The sequence below is a fragment of the Epargyreus clarus genome, unplaced genomic scaffold (genome assembly GCF_041222505.1).
Source record: "Epargyreus clarus isolate Ecla_fem2 unplaced genomic scaffold, WU_Ecla_fem_2.2 ptg000004l, whole genome shotgun sequence".
In the NCBI taxonomy this organism is placed as follows: Eukaryota; Metazoa; Arthropoda; class Insecta; order Lepidoptera; family Hesperiidae; genus Epargyreus; species Epargyreus clarus.
This window is the reverse complement of record NW_027332212.1, coordinates 2,939,121-2,956,456: the sequence shown is the minus strand read 5'-3', so window position 1 is coordinate 2,956,456 and position 17,336 is coordinate 2,939,121. Positions and strand designations below refer to the sequence as shown.

The window sequence follows — 17,336 nt, the reverse complement described above, 5'->3', positions numbered from 1 at the left end:
TTCTATATTCGGAACGGACTAACAGTTTGGCACGGACTATATCAGCTATTTTACAGTGACAACCCTGACATAACTATGTGTTTTTATTAGTATTGAAAGCGTAATATTTAGTTATTTGCACTTCTCAGAACATAAAACAATAATATCTTAAGCTAATAAATTTCATAAAAAGTCTCACATTGACCTTCAAATCCTTTTTAATTATGAAAACAGAATTCAACTTTCTCAAAGTAAACACAACTTCATTATGTACTGTTTCATGAAAGATGTATTCAAGGAGTCAACAAAAGAGATTACAGCTGAAAAGTACACACAAAAAGTTTCATTGTCAATAAACTTATCTATCTTTCATTCATCACGGACAAACGATCCATCACGACTCGCAAAAACAGGACCCCAACGTATATTATACTTGTAAGTATATTTACGACGAAATAATATATTTGTGACTTTTATAGCGCGCCTTTTTTGTATTTATTTGTTGTTACAAAAATAGCCTATCTGCCGTTCGTTGTTGTTTTTAATCATTTCTGAAGTTCTGTTTGAAAATAGTCACATATACATTGCTGCCGTCAAGACTAAATAGTCTAACTACCCAAAGAGTATAGTAACCTATGTTGTAAATATCAACCATCTCCACTTTGGCTTAACACATCCTTTAAACCCAGAAGCCTCTCTGCTAAAAAATAAAAATATATGAGATATAATCTATTCGAGATTACCTACCTGTTTTCTTTACGAAATTAGAAGGATTTGGGCCATACTTCACCAGACTGACGTGTACGTTTCCTCACGATGTTTTCCTTCACCGTTAAAATAAATGTTATAATTAATCAATTTCTAAAACACACTTATTAACTTAGGAAATTAGTGAGACCTGGGATTTAAGTATCGTGCTCGTAAAATACCGAATTTTAAAACTACCAGACTATCAGTGCTTATAAGAATATTAGCTTTATGACCGAAGAGCGCTAAGTAGTAAACCGAATATCAAAAAAATGAAACCACTAAGGTACTGTGATTAATGATGACCTAAAGTGATCCACTAGGACTGTTGACAACCAATGTGACCCTTAATGGGACCAATAAGAGTAACTAGCTGAATATATACTTTTATATGTGGTTATCTCAATTACGGTATACATAAGTATCAGAAATACATTATGTGTGTGATTCTCGGTCAAGCAGAGATCATATTTTATGGGATATTTCCATTATGGTGTATGACCGCCCCGCTCTTTAAAAAAAAATATATCTACTTAATGCCCATAATTACCTATATTTAAAATATATATACTGGAATCCAATATAATAGTTCGCTAATCGTTTTTTTTTTTTTGTTAATTAATTATTAAAATGATAGGTAATTTATCGGTGGAATTTCGATCACTGAGCGAATTCTAGTTAAGATAATTTTGCAATTACTCATTTCATCTCATCGCTCTAGAACTCATCAGTCATCATATTTCTCATCTCATTCATATTTAAAATGTCTTACAGTTGAAATCTAATTTGAATTTTGAGTGAGTTTGATCGATGTCAGGTACAAACCCTAATTTCCTAGTCACAATGTACCCACGCACCGTGATTAATGGTCGTCCCAGCGTGATGGTCGCCAACTGATGACTCTACCAACATTAAGTGCTCTTAATAAACTGTTACAAATGAGGCATGTGAGGACGCGAAGTATTTTTTGTATTCGGGAATTTCTTCTTATATCCTTATCTTTTTAGGGCTCCGCACGCGAAGAGTAAAAAGGAGACCCTTATTTAAAAATATATATTAAAAAAGTTTTGTTATACGGAGGTAAGTATGTTTTTTTCATGAATTAGACCTAGGGAAATAAATAGGTATCTAAATACCGAAACCTGACAAAAAACAAACATAAGGTAAAGTACTAAACTTTATAGATATTAGATAGGATCTGGAAAGAGCCATTCACAGCAAATACTTCATTTTATCCATCCTATTCAGACTAACCCGTCAGATAAAGACAGGGTTATTCCAAAGACCGTAAACTTTGTACCTCCCGATTATAACGGCTTAAGAATATAAAAGTTTGGAGTCCAATTCATTTATAACACAAAGTTTCAAGACCTTCTGTGCAGAGATAAGTTATTAAAAATACTTCGAAAACATAGGTTTAAATCTTAAGATGTCGCAAAAAGTACGTCCGCGAAAAATATTTAAATATTTTTAAAGTTAATTCCACATAACCTTGGACTTGTTTATATATAGTTTTGTTATTTGGAAGCTATGCAGGTTACTGAAAGGGTATTTGGAATGTAGTGCAGTACAATTGTAAACATAACTATCATCCGATGAGAGTAATTTAGCAAAAGTAAAAGGTAGTAAAATTAGTATTTAGTAAAAGTAAAAAATGAAAAAAGTTAATTTAAGAAAAAATGGAATGTCACCAAACATAACTATAATTATGCGTTTAATATTAAGGTAATAAAAAAGGTAGGAGCTAAGTGCGTACGTAGAAAACCATTTTTTTGGCCGGAATCATATTTTCGATTTAGATTCATGTTTAAAAGTCAAAGGTCACGTTTTGACTGAAGAGTTTTTGAGACGACGAGTGAAATGAAATAATAATTAGGCTGTCAATCTTGGAGCTCTTCGCAGCATTTGCATAAAAGACGATTTACCTTGACTTCGTACTTATTCGACGAATAATATCTTTCATTATATTTCGCTAATAGATGAATTATTGTTAAAAGTGTAAGGCAATGAGTAGTTAAACAGTAATTTGAATATTGTTTATTTCATTACAAAAAATTAAGAGCAAAAGTCGCATATTTTTTAAAATACCTGGAAAGGAAGTTTTCTAGCAAAAGCTAGCAAAGCGTAGTAGGTACTCAATATACGTACTTATTCAACAATTTTCCTTAAAAAACCTCTAATATTTTTTAACGCAACTTCATAAAATGAGTATCAATGAAAGAATATGAAAACTCGTTTTTTTTAAACAGAAATCTATTGACACTTTCAATAAAGCGCGAAAATAAATGAACAACGGCGCTGTTAAAGTAAACTAACGGACGAGTTATTTGGTAGCACATGGCAGCTAAAAGTTCAGTGGTGCAATAGAATAGGTTCACTGTGTTGGAACATAGTACCGACAAAGTTTAGAAGTGGCACTAACCATAAAAATAGAATCACGTAGCTATTTTAAAATGAGTCAGGAAAACATTTTTTAAACTTCGTGTTGACACGGCTTCTGTACTTACGAGTTCAGTTGTCTGACTACCTATAACATACATTTTTTGCTTAAGATCAGTAAGCCAAAAATTGTTTATCATTTGAAAATTTTCGTAGTCACGTTTTCCATAACTATGCTTCTATCGGGGTCACTTGATCGATAAATACAAAGGAATACCTACTTGAATATTATCACTTTAAACTATAGGAGCTCTTGTAAAAGTATTTGTCTCTTAAGCTAATTATGTGACATTATGTGATAGGTATATTAGGTAAGTAAATAAGTCAACATTGGGCAAATTCAATGGAAAATAATATTCTCCGTTTTCGATCATGTTACCTAAAGTTACGACATTTCTACACAATATGAGTCCTCTGGCTTGAACAAAAACTAATAAAACTGGGAAAACTAAAAGCTGAACCCGAGAATGGCACGAAAAACGAAAAATTCCTTTGATGTCTTTTTGTAACACTCGTAAGTTTCAAATTGAAAAAGTATTGCAGTTAATCGAATTACTAATAGGAACTATTGCTTTTTTGTGTGTCTTAATTTCTTACTTTATAGTAAACAAGCTTAAGTTTTTTAATAAATTTGATAAAAGGAGGACGTTATACGTTTGCCCTGTATTTTTTGGTAGATATAATGTAGGTGCATATGTAGGTACATCATATTCACAAACTTCCTTGGCCGATCAAATTTCTCACGTGATTTTCTGAAACAAAACACCCATAGGTTTTTAAGTCAAGGGTGTTACAATTAACAGTTACAACTTACGTTACTTTAATATTTAAATCCTGAAAACAGTAAGCAGTTTGTTTTTTTGTTATTACTTTCCCAAGATGAGTTAACCAAATTAAATGAAAGTCCACACAGGTACAAAATTGTCATTGTTTTCGCTTGATTGACATAAAAAATCATGCCGCTTTTTGGCAGTTCTTCTGGGGAAGATAACGTTCAACGCTATTTTCTTTTATCTAGACTGAAACTCACGAGGCAAACACGCGAGATTTCCCCCGGGAGGGTTCATGGTGACAATGCCGGCAATGTGGGCTGCGTTTTATTGAACTACGGTACCTACTGCGGCACGAAACGACTCTTAATTCTTTGTGGAAAGTTCTTGGGAGATATTATACAAGTCTTATATAAAGAAGTGCTTTATTTTATTGACGTCTTATATACAGTCTTATATACTCATCTTAAAGATAAAATACAAACGAGTTAGTTTAATATTGATAGTGTGTTGTAGTCTGCCTGCTTTACAATATTTATTATTTATCATTGTTATTAATCTTTATATACAGGGTGAATTTTTCAAATAGGCCTTCAGGGCCAAATCCGAAACTATAAGGATTAGCTAAAAATGCTAAAAGGAGTTACGAGGCCGATTTTGATAAAAACTAAAACTACATCATTCGTTTTTTAAAATATCTTTTTCCTTAGCCGGGAATCGAACGAGTTCATTTTGAAAAAAATTACACCTCTATATTATTCCACTATCGTCGCAGTGTCGCTTATAAGGATCAAATTCTGGGAAGTAATGTTATGTGAGAAATCAAAGGAAAAGCCGCAATTTTTAGAAAATACATATTTTTTCATAATAATTTGGCAGTTAAGTTCCCACCATTCATCAATTTAAACATTTCGCGTATTAACAATTTTTTTGGCTCAATGTTTCAAATTATTCGAAACGGACATTTTGATCTCGCAAGAATTTATATTTTTATGCCCGACTTAGCTTAGGTTATTTTTAGGACCATTATAATAGATTTAACTTGCTATGGGCGGAGTTTCATTTAATACAGATGTAAAGTTGACAATTTGCGAGAATGACTTTTTCGAGTCAAAATTCAGCCTGTATATATTTCTTATGTGCGTGTGTATGTCACTGAACTCCTCCTAAACGACTGGACTGATTTTGATGAAATTTGTTGTGTGCGTTCAAGGGGACTTGACACTGGTTTAGATTCACAATTTAGTCCGTGGGAAAAGGTTTTGTTAATAATTTTTTAATTCGTAAGTAGTTATAGAATCGGAAACTATGCATTTGATCAAGTGATGATCTTTAGCAAAGTTTTTGTCCAAGAGCCCACGAGGGTTTGGGAGTTGGTAAGACCAATTTTCGACCGATGGCACCACTGTCATTCCAATGCAGGTACAAATTTTCCGTTTTATGTATGTCATATTATTTCTTTAAAATGCGGGCGAAGCCGCGGGCACCACTAGTTATATTATAAAAGAGCCGAAGATTCTGATTTCTGATCTATGAAAGATTATCTTCTTGTTTCAAGTACCTTAGTAAATATGTAATCAACGTGTACTCCTTGTGCACGTTTAATAAAGTACCTAATGAGACAGAATAATTTATGAATACCTTACGGGTACGACATTGAGAATCGTAATTAACAATCTGTGAATTTAAAATAAGTACATAGTAGTAAAATAAGTTTTAAAGGTGGTAGAACCCTTTGTGGTTCGACTCCGGCGACAGAGTAATAAAAGCAGTGTTAGGCACTGCTGTGTTTCGTTTTGAAGGGTGTGGTAAGGGAGACATACTTTTGCATTTGCATCTGTGGCCGACCTCAGGTAGGAATATCTAGTTCTATCTGGGGTTGATTACAGATGTCCATGGGCGTCAGTAGCCACTTACCATCAGGTGGACTGCATGCTCGTCTGCTCCTCCTATATTATATTAAAAAGTACAAGTTTTAATTATTCAGTTTAAAACAATACAACATACCTATTATGTAGGTACATCTACATACGCATGCCTAGAAAGTGTACCTATAGCAAATAAAGTGTTTTATCTTTTCTGTCTTTCAACACGAGAAGGCTTCAACATAACAAACCTATCTTTACTTTGACAGGACTGTTTTATGTCGGGCCTCACTCGAAGCAAACATTCGTATCATCTTGAAATTGTGCGCAAACGTAAAGTGACAAAGACCTTTGAATGTGTACAGTCAAGAACAAAAATAAATAATAGCTAAATGTAAATAAAATAGAAAATGGCGTTTTAGTATAATTTACGCAGTTGATAATAAGTGCCTTTATCTAGTTTTTAAGTATAATATTCAGAAGAAATAAAATGGTTTGGGAACGTTACGGTTACTATGTTACGGAAAATATATTATTATGTATTTTCTGTTTATAATATATTTCTTCTCTGGTGTGACAAGTATGTATGCAGTAGGTATTCATTACCTTAGTAGATAAATAATTTACAGATAAATCTATAAATCTTGCTGTCCTTTTAATGTTTAATGGATTTATTCTTAACGGTTTTAAAAAGTCGGACAATGGGATTGAGACTATTCTAAGATGCCAAGCAAATGACTTAGGGGCGTTAGTAGCTTATTATCAAATATATATTTTTGAATGTACAGTACTTAATAATTATTAACCAAATTAAATACAGGTGTACTTACAAATTTTAAAATTAAACACCATATAAAAATAAAAAATGATAAAACAAAAATACGCGCGCAACACGCAATTTTATTTTCAATCCGACAGTACCCACAATCTAAACCATATGTGAAAACTCGACAAGGCGAGACAAATCGCAACCGCTTCTAATCAAAGGGCGGCCACTGATATACTTACAACAATCAAGGGAAAGCCATAATCTGTGATTGCTCCATCACTCGTAAACCCACGCACTTTCCTTATGTATGTCTGTTCCGATTAGGGTGGAAAAAGTAATCTTGATTGTGTTGCGCAAAGAAATAATAATAGAACATTTGTATTTCTTTATACACGTTAGGTTTAGGTATTGTAGATGGAGCAATAATATTTAAGCTGAGCGAATTCAACTGTGACATTTTCGAAGTTACGTGCATATTTAAAATTAATTGTATCTTGCCATAGGGGAAGGGGAGGGGGAGGGGGTTGAACTGCTTGGGTTCAATAGATTCAGTCTATGGATGTTTTTAATCTATATAGTAACGGTCTTATTCATAAAAAATGCTTATAGAAGGTTTTAAGCACTCATTAGTTAAAGTGTTCGATAAGCTTATAAAACGTTCTATAAAATTGCTTATTCATAAACGTTCCATAAACCTCCTATAACTAATGTGTCGCTAAAGTCAACTATAAATGAAAATGTTGCCATTATAGTGAAGTTCGGCGAACAAATTGATTTTTTTTTTTTTTTTTTTTTAATGGTGTTTTACGGCTTTGGCCGAACAAATTGACAAATATCCATAGATAAACACCATTAAATGACATTATTTCGTACTAAAAAAATATTCTGTCTTGACATTCTTGTCAATGCGTTGTCAATAAAACCAAATAACATGTCAGTGTCATTGTATTTGTAAATACCGCGAATTTAAAAATATTTTATTTGTTAAAATAGGATATTAAGCAAAAGTTGTTAAAAGATAAAGGAGTGAAAATTGGTTGGATATAAATGTTTTGTTAAGTTTCGTTTTGTAAACTATCGCAATATCTTATGGCAGTAAACATTGTATTTCAGAAGGTGTACCAGGATCTCTGCGATCTAATTTACGATCATTACGTACGAGATCAATTATAAAATTTACTGTCTATTTATTAAAGCGATAACGCTTCCGAAAGTCTTCGTCGTTTAAAGAAAACGGATCACTCTTTGGTGCAATGTTCTTCGAAATGGACGGTTTTCTAGATTATTAATAATATCTAAGCTTTGTAAAATTTGCATTGTAATTTGAAATAGTGATATAATAATGTTATTTATCGGATATTTCAATAAATTATTTCAAGTTTATATACAAAACGGACATTGCCATTTAAAATTTATTCAAAACATATTGTCAAATTAGGTTAGTAATCACTAATCAGCTGATGAGAGTCCGCCATCTTTGTCTTATAGCACTGTTATAGTAGGGTTCTGGCCTCTATAAGTTATAGAAGGCTTATAGAACGGTTTAGTGCCTAAAATACGTTTATGAATAACACTTTTTGACAATCGTACTATAGCAACGTTATAAGTGTGCTATAACTTTTTATGAATAAGACCAAGTATATAGAGAGTTGTCCAATCCCCTGGCCCTTTGGACCCTTAAATAATCAAGGAATGACCTCTTATAACGTTGAAAAAATGTTAATTAAGAAAGTGTTAATTAAAACGTGTGTAAGTTTCATGACAATTCATTTTTTTTGCATTTTCGAAATTTTGGAACCTTTGACGGTTTGTAACTCTTTGAAGCCATTCCTTAAAATATAAAACAAATCCGAGAAAATCTAAACGGATGGAAGCCCTATCAACACCCTTTTCAAATCGAAAGCAACCGCCATTTTATGTCTCTGCGGATATTCGTAGAATAGATTGGAACTTCCGTATCTTACTACTGACGTAACATTATATCGGCTGTCGGTGAAATTACAGGGCTTTTTGCCTTGTTAAAATTACCATTTTCTCGCATTTAATGAGTATTACTTACATCTGAAAACCACTATAACATCTCTTCTTTATAATAAGGCATTGATCTATAAATATAAAGATCCGCCACAAGCGGGCAAAACTTGAAACATACAAAATACGGCAAGTGGTGTAAAACGACTCCAGCCAAGTCCAGTCGCTCTCGCGCGGCGTAGTAATACACACGAATGTCACTGAACACGTTGAACGTCATTATTTTGAATTTAAAGCCTCAAAATGCCTTCTTGTGCAATGCGTAAATGCAAAAATTATGCTCGAAAAAGAAACAAACTTCATGGAATCACCTATCACACGTAAATGAAGAGAAATTATTAAATTTTGTTTATTTTTCGTGTTCGATCCGCCATGATTACGTGAGTAACCAGAAAGAGACAAAGTATGTTTTTGACAATGAAAGTGATAAAGACGCAAAATGCATGGTCATAGATCAACAGAACAGAAGTGACATTTTATTGAATCTGACGATGTTTATATGTCGTATGTTATAGTTTAAGATCCCACTGCTTAATTTTTATATTAGTGTGTTTTTAGTCAAAATATAACATTTTATGGTTTATTTTAATAAAATAAAATCGATATATGGGAAATTCTGTATCCTAATCTTTAAATTTCCTTCGATACCTGTGGTAAATAATAAAAAATATTACCATAAAATTTATATAGGATAGTATACGGTATTTTAAAATTTCTTTAATTGAATATATATTTCAATCATTAAGGTCGTATTTCTTCCTTAACCTAAACATAATTTAATAAATAATCTTTGTATAGCCAGAAATTAATCCTCAAAAAGACCACGGTAAAATTAGAATCTTATATATAAAATTCTCATGTCACAATGTTAGTTACTGTACCTACTCCTGCGAAACGGCTTTACTGATTTTCACCAAAATTTATATGCATATTCAGTAAGTCTGAGAATTATATTTTTATTTAATAATTATTTATTTAGTTAAACTGTACTATAACATTTCTACGTAAACGACGTACTAAAACTATTATCGACAGTTTTGGACATTTTTTACCTTCTGTTCCATTATTTCATTGTCTTTGACAAGCATGCGGATCAATGGGATAGCCACCATACGTCCCGTTTTTAACGGGACAGTCCCTTTTTCCGATGCTTCGTGCCGTTGTCTCCGAAATGAACCGTTGCCATTGTCAATTAAGTAACAGTATATAGTATAATTTTAATAAAAAAAACATGGGGTGCTCCATTTACCAGTTTTGTAAAAAGCGCCCCACATTTTTTCCACAATTATACTATTTACTGTTCCTTAAATGATTCATAGATTGAAAATTATTTTCTACTTTTTAGTTAATTTTATCATAAAAGCGTGTTTTTTAGTATTTAACTATATTTTTTCAAGTAAAAAGTATTTGACATAAAAAAATCGATGTCCCGTTTTGACTGAAGTAATCATTGGTCACTATATTCCATGGTCAATATTTACGTTTGCGTAGACTTGAAACGCAAGGTCAAACACTAGTTGTCTTTTTTTATCACATTGTTCTAATAGCTCTGTCCTTTATAGAACATTTGTCTATGTAGTAAAGGTAAGTAAAATAAAAAACGTGCATGTGTGCTATCAAAGCAGTTTCGCTCAAGTTTTCTCTTAAGTTAGCGGGCGTATAACGTGTCTAGTATAAAATGTCATTGTAATAAGGTAAGAAAGAACCTGTCTTCCCTTTCGCTTACGTCGCAGTTACACGTGATATACGCTATGAACGGAAACCAGCAAATCACCAAAACGTTATCACACGTAATACAGCATTAGTGCAATTATCAAAACATGAATTGTTAATGCTAAAAGTACCTAATCTGCTTAGACCGTCAGGGAACAGACAATCCTTTGATACTTCCTTTGGAGATCCCGGAGTCCTCTACGCAGCGACGAGGAAGGCCACCAGGGGAGAATTAGTGTATTCATTTGGTATTTTGTTAATAATACTTATTCACACCTACGAATTACTACGATAGTGGTATTCTCTATCAATTAACCATTAGGGTAAAAATGCGAGATAGGATAGGATAAAATGTGAAATAGATTCTCACTATCCAGGCGGTACCCTTCCCCCGAAACTCAAGGATTCCTTCACATAAATAGATGTGGCGATGGTACCTGCCTAGTTGAACAATAATGTTATTAGCACCTACCGATTTCTTTGATAAAAAACCTAAATTCATAATGTACTGTTTTGAGCTTAACATTATCCTATGACTTATTTCTTCTTATTTCGACTCTTAGGTTAAATTGATTCTTCCCTGTAGTTCCGGGATTAGAATAGGACCACGGTATCTCCTGCCTGTCGTAAGAGGCGACTAAAAGGGGGCTTCCAGGGTTGCGGGTGGCAAGAGTTCGGGGAGCTCGAACTGTCCGGTCAGCGACCCCGGGAAGGACGGCTGTATGTGTGGTCGCATACCGTCGTACACACCAGACGGTGCGGCGAGCGTCAAGCTCACCTGGGCGGAGCTCGACGGGGCAACGCGCTAAGAGGACTCCGGTTGCGTTCCTTTGGAGATCCTCGAGTTCTCTACGCAGCGCCGAGGACGGCCACTGGGGGGGGTTTTACTGCGGTAAGAATCCCACATAACCTCGTGTCGCTCCCACGGCATGGGGTACCTTTTGAAGGTTTCCCCTTCGTAAATAAAAAAGGTTAAAATGATTACAATAATGATACAAATCATTGATTATAGTATGTATATTTTCATTTAATATAAAAATTATATATATCCGCTATGTATTTACATGTAAGTAAATGGCAAACAACTTGTAAGATTCAACGTAAAATAACAGATAAAATTATTATATAATACAATTGTAATAACATTTAGAGTCAGAACTTTATTTCTTTAATACATAAAAGGGGTTTGTATGTTACATCCTTAGAATATAGAAATGTAGAAGACGCACGTTACAAACACCCGCCACTTAAATTCGTTGCTTAGTTTTCCAACTGAGATTTATGATTAATTTATCAATGAAATTTTGTATCATCTGAATTTTGACCGTTTATAAATTTTGATATCCTAGGATAACAATAGCGTGATTTACCAATAAAATATCGTGTAACTTTAGTATACGATAACTACTAAATCAGCATTCAAAAGTGGAGACACAATATTTGTATGATGTATGACGGATTCTGTATATTTTTATATTCTAAGGTTGGATCTTAATACTGTCTAGTAACACTTTCAATAGGCATCTGTTCTGCATTTGGACATGACAATGTACTTTAGGAAGCACTATTTAGTTTTCCCGCTTAGTTACCGCTAAACTTACGTACGCCCGTTTGTATACCAAAGATCGAAATTTGACACTTCTAGTAGGCAGAAAGGGTCAAATGTCTATCGAAGATTAATTTATTAACATCGGGAATTAATTAATTAATTAATAAATACCGTCATTATGGAAGACTATGTTTATAGAAACGAGTTATAAATTTAATGAACAAGATAAAACAATGCATTAATTCTCAAACAATTTATATCTATTAAGTTTATCTACAGTCTTTATGTTTGCACCTTTATATTGTTTAGTTGTCTGGCAGTCTTAAGGTATGCATCGTTTCATATAGTCCATTTATTACAGCTATAAAAAGAATCCCCAATTCTCATTAAAAAATCTTTTTAATGAACACATTTTTAGGAATTATTATTATGTAGAACGGTATACTACCCTGTTAAACAATAATAGGTATTTCTGAAGTTAATCTTAAATTTAATCAAATAGCCCTACTACTATAGATTTAAGCTTTGTTTCATATATTACTAGCTGTGCCCCACGGTTCCGTGCTAGCATAATAAAGGGGAAATAATTATTTAAATTACTTTATATTTTATTATAGTATTATAGTACATGATTGGCTGAGAAAATTACGAAATTTTAGGAAACATTTCTTATAGATATTTATTTATTATATGATTTTTGGCCATTTTAAAAGCAGGAGGACAAAGGATTTTTAATGATGAGAAATTAATTATAACATACATAAGTATAGTTCTTCCTGTAAAGGAGAATCGTGATAAAATCTACAGGCCTGAGGATGAAGTCTATCCACACTTGTGCAGTGTGATTAACTATAGCCTAAACCTTTCTTATTTAGACACAGACCCATTCCCAGAATTGAGCAGTAACACATTACAAATTTCAAAATATATAAGGAATATAATGTGACATAAATCTTGTATATCAAACAAACATTTTTAATCGAGTTTTATAACATTTTAAACAATATTCAATACAGTAAGTAGCGGTAACGTAGCGTCAATATGAACACCATCAACCTTGAAATACATGTTCCCTATCACAGACTAGATACACAACATAGAATTCTTATTTGCATTGCAATATATCATTTAAAAATTGTAGTTGACTCTTCCCGTGATGAACCAAAACCAACCCACATCCTATGTATTATTATTATTATTAGAATTATATAGTCCGCGTAAAACTGCTAGTCCGCTCTGAATATAGAAATGAATCGCGTCGCCATAGCACATTGTATGACTACACCTGCTCGCAACAACTTCAGAGCGGACTAGCAGTTTGGCACGGACTATACCAACTTCTATTTTTAGGATTCCATACCCAAAGGGTAAGAATTGGATCACCATTACTGAGCCTCTGCTGTCTGTCCATCTGTCAAAGGGCTCACTTGAACTATATTTCTTGTAATTTTTACAGCATTTTGTATGATGCAATGGCTAACACAAACCCATACTAAAAATAAAAAGGTTTTCAATACATAAATTATTATCACGCACTTCGTAGCCGAAGGATATAGTGTTGGTTTCATTGTATCATCGGTCGGAAAGAGAACACCAATCATAGTATAATATTACACCATGAGATAACACAATCTGTCAGAATATCATAAGATAAAATAAATTCAAATTTATTTGATATTAGATTTAATGTACAGACAAAAAAATTGCTATAAAAGAATCTATATAATTTTCGTAAATCAATGTGCTAATTGCTTTTGTATAGAATTACAACACATTTCATAAAATAATATTGTTAATATCCATATCACCAAAGTATATTTTTTTTATAAATTATGTCAAAATTCAAACAGGTTATTTGTGAAGATGGTAGAACCCTTTGTAGACTAACTCGAGAGGCACTATCACCACAGCCATTTCTGCTTTATAACAGCGGCGTTAAGTGCTGCTGTGTTCTGGTTTGATGGGTGTGGCATAGATCTTACTGGTAGCAACACATCTGTAGTCAACTATCAAGTATCCAGGACTTCGTAGTGGCTATTATATCATCTAGTAGTATATGATCCTTTGCTATTACAATATGAAACAAAATATACAATTGAATTTTTTACACATTTTTTTGTCTGTACATAATTTGTCTATGTACTTAAAACCCACAATGGATTATTATGTAATTATAAATTTAATCAAAAAACAGGCTTCTTTAAATAAAAATGTTAGACACAAGACAATATAAATTACAATGCTTCAGCGACAATTTTCAAACATAAACTTCATACTTGTCAGATCTAAAATTAAAATCATGAAACAAATTGCACATCACATATCCAGAGAGCGGAGATGGCCTGGGGTGTGGACTTGGACTCTCGATCTGAAGGTGTGGGTTCGAATCTGATGTACTAAATCACAACCGCATTTTTAACTAGCAGAAGCACATATGAGGCTGTTAGAACCAGAGAAACCTAACTCCAAAAACATGATTTAGAATATGGAGAAAAGTAAAAGTGTATAGTCCGCTCTGAAGTTGTAGCAAGGAGGTGTAGTTATACAATTTACTATGGCGACGCGATTCATTTCCTTTTTACAGAGCGGACTAGCAGCTATACGCAGACTATACAACATTTTTAATTACGAAAATACAGATAGGTCAACAACGAAAATACAGAATAGGATATCATTAAAACGCAGTCGCAGCCTGAGCACCAAGACGATCAGTGCATATGTTCACATCAAAAAATATTTTGGAAGAAGATATTCAGCTGGAGTTTTCCATGTATTAAAGGTGTTAAAATCTACCAACCCGCATATGATCAATGCTCTCATTCTGAGACCTATCAAACTAACTCAGAAAAGGGCTCATGATTCACATATCCATACACATAACCTGCCATTACTTTAGGAATACAAAAAACCTTTTTATACAAAGATTTAAATCATTTAACGGACCCATAATATAGAAATTATCTGGTTAGTTGAATTGTGTGTTTAACAACGACGAGACCTTATAAAGGTTTCGAGGTGAAACGTAATTTGTTATACATTTGAAATATCAATAAAATGTCATAATAATCTTATTTTCAAAAACATTATCTATCTCACCCTCTCGTAACAACAAAATAAATATAAGTAGAAATATAGATATATATCGGGAAAATAAAGTCATAATTTTAAAGATTTATTTACTCATTTATATGTAAAATGGAACCTCTTTATATTATTAAATATTTTTGGTGTCATTTAAAACTTTTAAAAGCACCTCATTTAAGTTTTAATTTAATCTATTTACGTATACATGTTGAAGGGTCATTAAAACGATTTAAATCTTTGATTTGTGTACTTAATGAAGCTTATTAAATGAAGCCATTAGATTAACCAAAAAAATAAACAATTCTTTAATTTATATTTAATTTTTTACGAAACTTAAATGCGTACGTGAAGCGGTCTTCATTGTACCAATGTAAAGATAATCCTTATGTTTATCTGTACAAATGATGCAAGTAGACATTGCCATTCCTAACTAAAAACAATTGTACACTAATTACAAAAATTGCTGTTCGTAAACGTTACAAAAACGTCATGATATGTACAATAGATTACACTAGCACTAGATAACTACAGGACCCCTTACACTATGTTAATTTACATCGAAACCTGTTACGGTTTGTCTTTTTACAAACGGTATCTTAAAATAAAAAAATACTCTAAATTTTAGAGCATCACCCTAACCGATATATTACAGACGTCGACATCTATTATAAATTTCACTCTATATCATTTATTGCCATCAAAATAATTAAGTAGATTCCATTTATTTATTTATTTATACATCACCATTCAACACCGATCCACGCTCTGATTTCGTAAAACAATCGTAAAAATTAAGGCTCTAGTGTAAGGCAAAAGGTATTTGAATAGCTTCCCAAGCCAATAGATGTTGCCAATAGAAAACAATATTCCTTTCGTTAGGCACATTTATATTATGATGTATAGGGTACATCTCGAGGAAATAGTAACTATTAGGCCAATACAAAAGGATTAACCTTTTCCGGAAAAAAACTATATGACAACACTAAACTGTTGTAAAATTTTACAACATAAAAGAAACTTATACAGGCAACTTACTGTTAGACCACCAGGGACTGTAACCGACGACTCTAACTCATGCACTTTTCACTTTGTAAAAAAAAAAAGTCACTTTACACTTTACAATTCACTGTTTCTTGAGCCAAACGACCAGAGTGTCGTCTGGTTCACGCTTCACTCAATCCAGCTGTTGGACTTGCACTACAGAGTTCGGCGGCGGTAGAGAGATTTCGTATTTGATCATGTTCGCTCCCCTGCCGGTTGATACTACGAGACCTCCCACTTCCTTTAAGTCACCACTGGAATAAAAACAAAGAGTTTAAGTATGAGCAGAGAGTCCCAATAATACAATAGGCGTTAAAATTATGCGACTGGTGGCGCCACCAATATTTGTATGCGTTACGTAATCCAATGGTAATTTTCTATTTAATCATACGCGCAATGTTATTTAGTTATTTGTAGGGAGTAACTTTTAGGTTATGTAATGATGAATAAAATTCTAATCATTAAAAAAATATATATCACACAAATCAATTTTAAATAAATAACTGTTGATTATAGAAATACTCGTATCACATATAAGAATTCCTTAATATTTCTTCACTGTATTTTATTGTAATGTCATAAACAAATGGTGCATAAACCACTGGTGTCCCGGGGCGCGGGGATGATGTGCAGCTGCGAGCCCAGCGCGCCGCCCCAGCACTATCTGGTCGCTATCACCTGCCCGGTGGCACCTGGACTGTGCGACAACGAGCGAGCGTCACCTGTTAGTGTGCTGGTGCCGCTTGGCCGTGAGGTGCGCGGGCTTGGTGTCCCGGGGCGCGGGGATGATGTGCAGCTGCGAGCCCAGCGCGCCGCCCCAGCACTATCTGGTCGCTATCACCTGCCCGGTGGCACCTGGACTGTGCGACAACGAGCGAGCGTCACCTGTTAGTGTGCTGGTGCCGCTTGGCCGTGAGGTGCGCGGGCTTGGTGTCCCGGGGCGCGGGGATGATGTGCAGCTGCGAGCCCAGCGCGCCGCCCCAGCACTATCTGGTCGCTATCACCTGCCCGGTGGCACCTGGACTGTGCGACAACGAGCGAGCGTCACCTGTTAGTGTGCTGGTGCCGCTTGGCCGTGAGGTGCGCGGGCTTGGTGTCCCGGGGCGCGGGGATGATGTGCAGCTGCGAGCCCAGCGCGCCGCCCCAGCACTATCTGGTCGCTATCACCTGCCCGGTGGCACCTGGACTGTGCGACAACGAGCGAGCGTCACCTGTTAGTGTGCTGGTGCCGCTTGGCCGTGAGGTGCGCGGGCTTGGTGTCCCGGGGCGCGGGGATGATGTGCAGCTGCGAGCCCAGCGCGCCGCCCCAGCACTATCTGGTCGCTATCACCTGCCCGGTGGCACCTGGA

General features: G+C 34.3%; 1 long non-coding RNA gene across 1 annotated transcript; it reads right to left on the bottom strand.

The window, feature by feature from the left end:
- Positions 1-12,061: 12,061 nt before the first annotated feature.
- Positions 12,062-16,943, bottom strand: LOC140757284 (uncharacterized). The gene is made up of 2 exons (XR_012103954.1): positions 16,710-16,943; positions 12,062-16,241 (listed from the first exon to the last, which is right to left on the bottom strand). It is a non-coding gene; the product is annotated as an uncharacterized LOC140757284 (long non-coding RNA).
- Between the last annotated feature and the right edge of the window lie 393 nt (positions 16,944-17,336).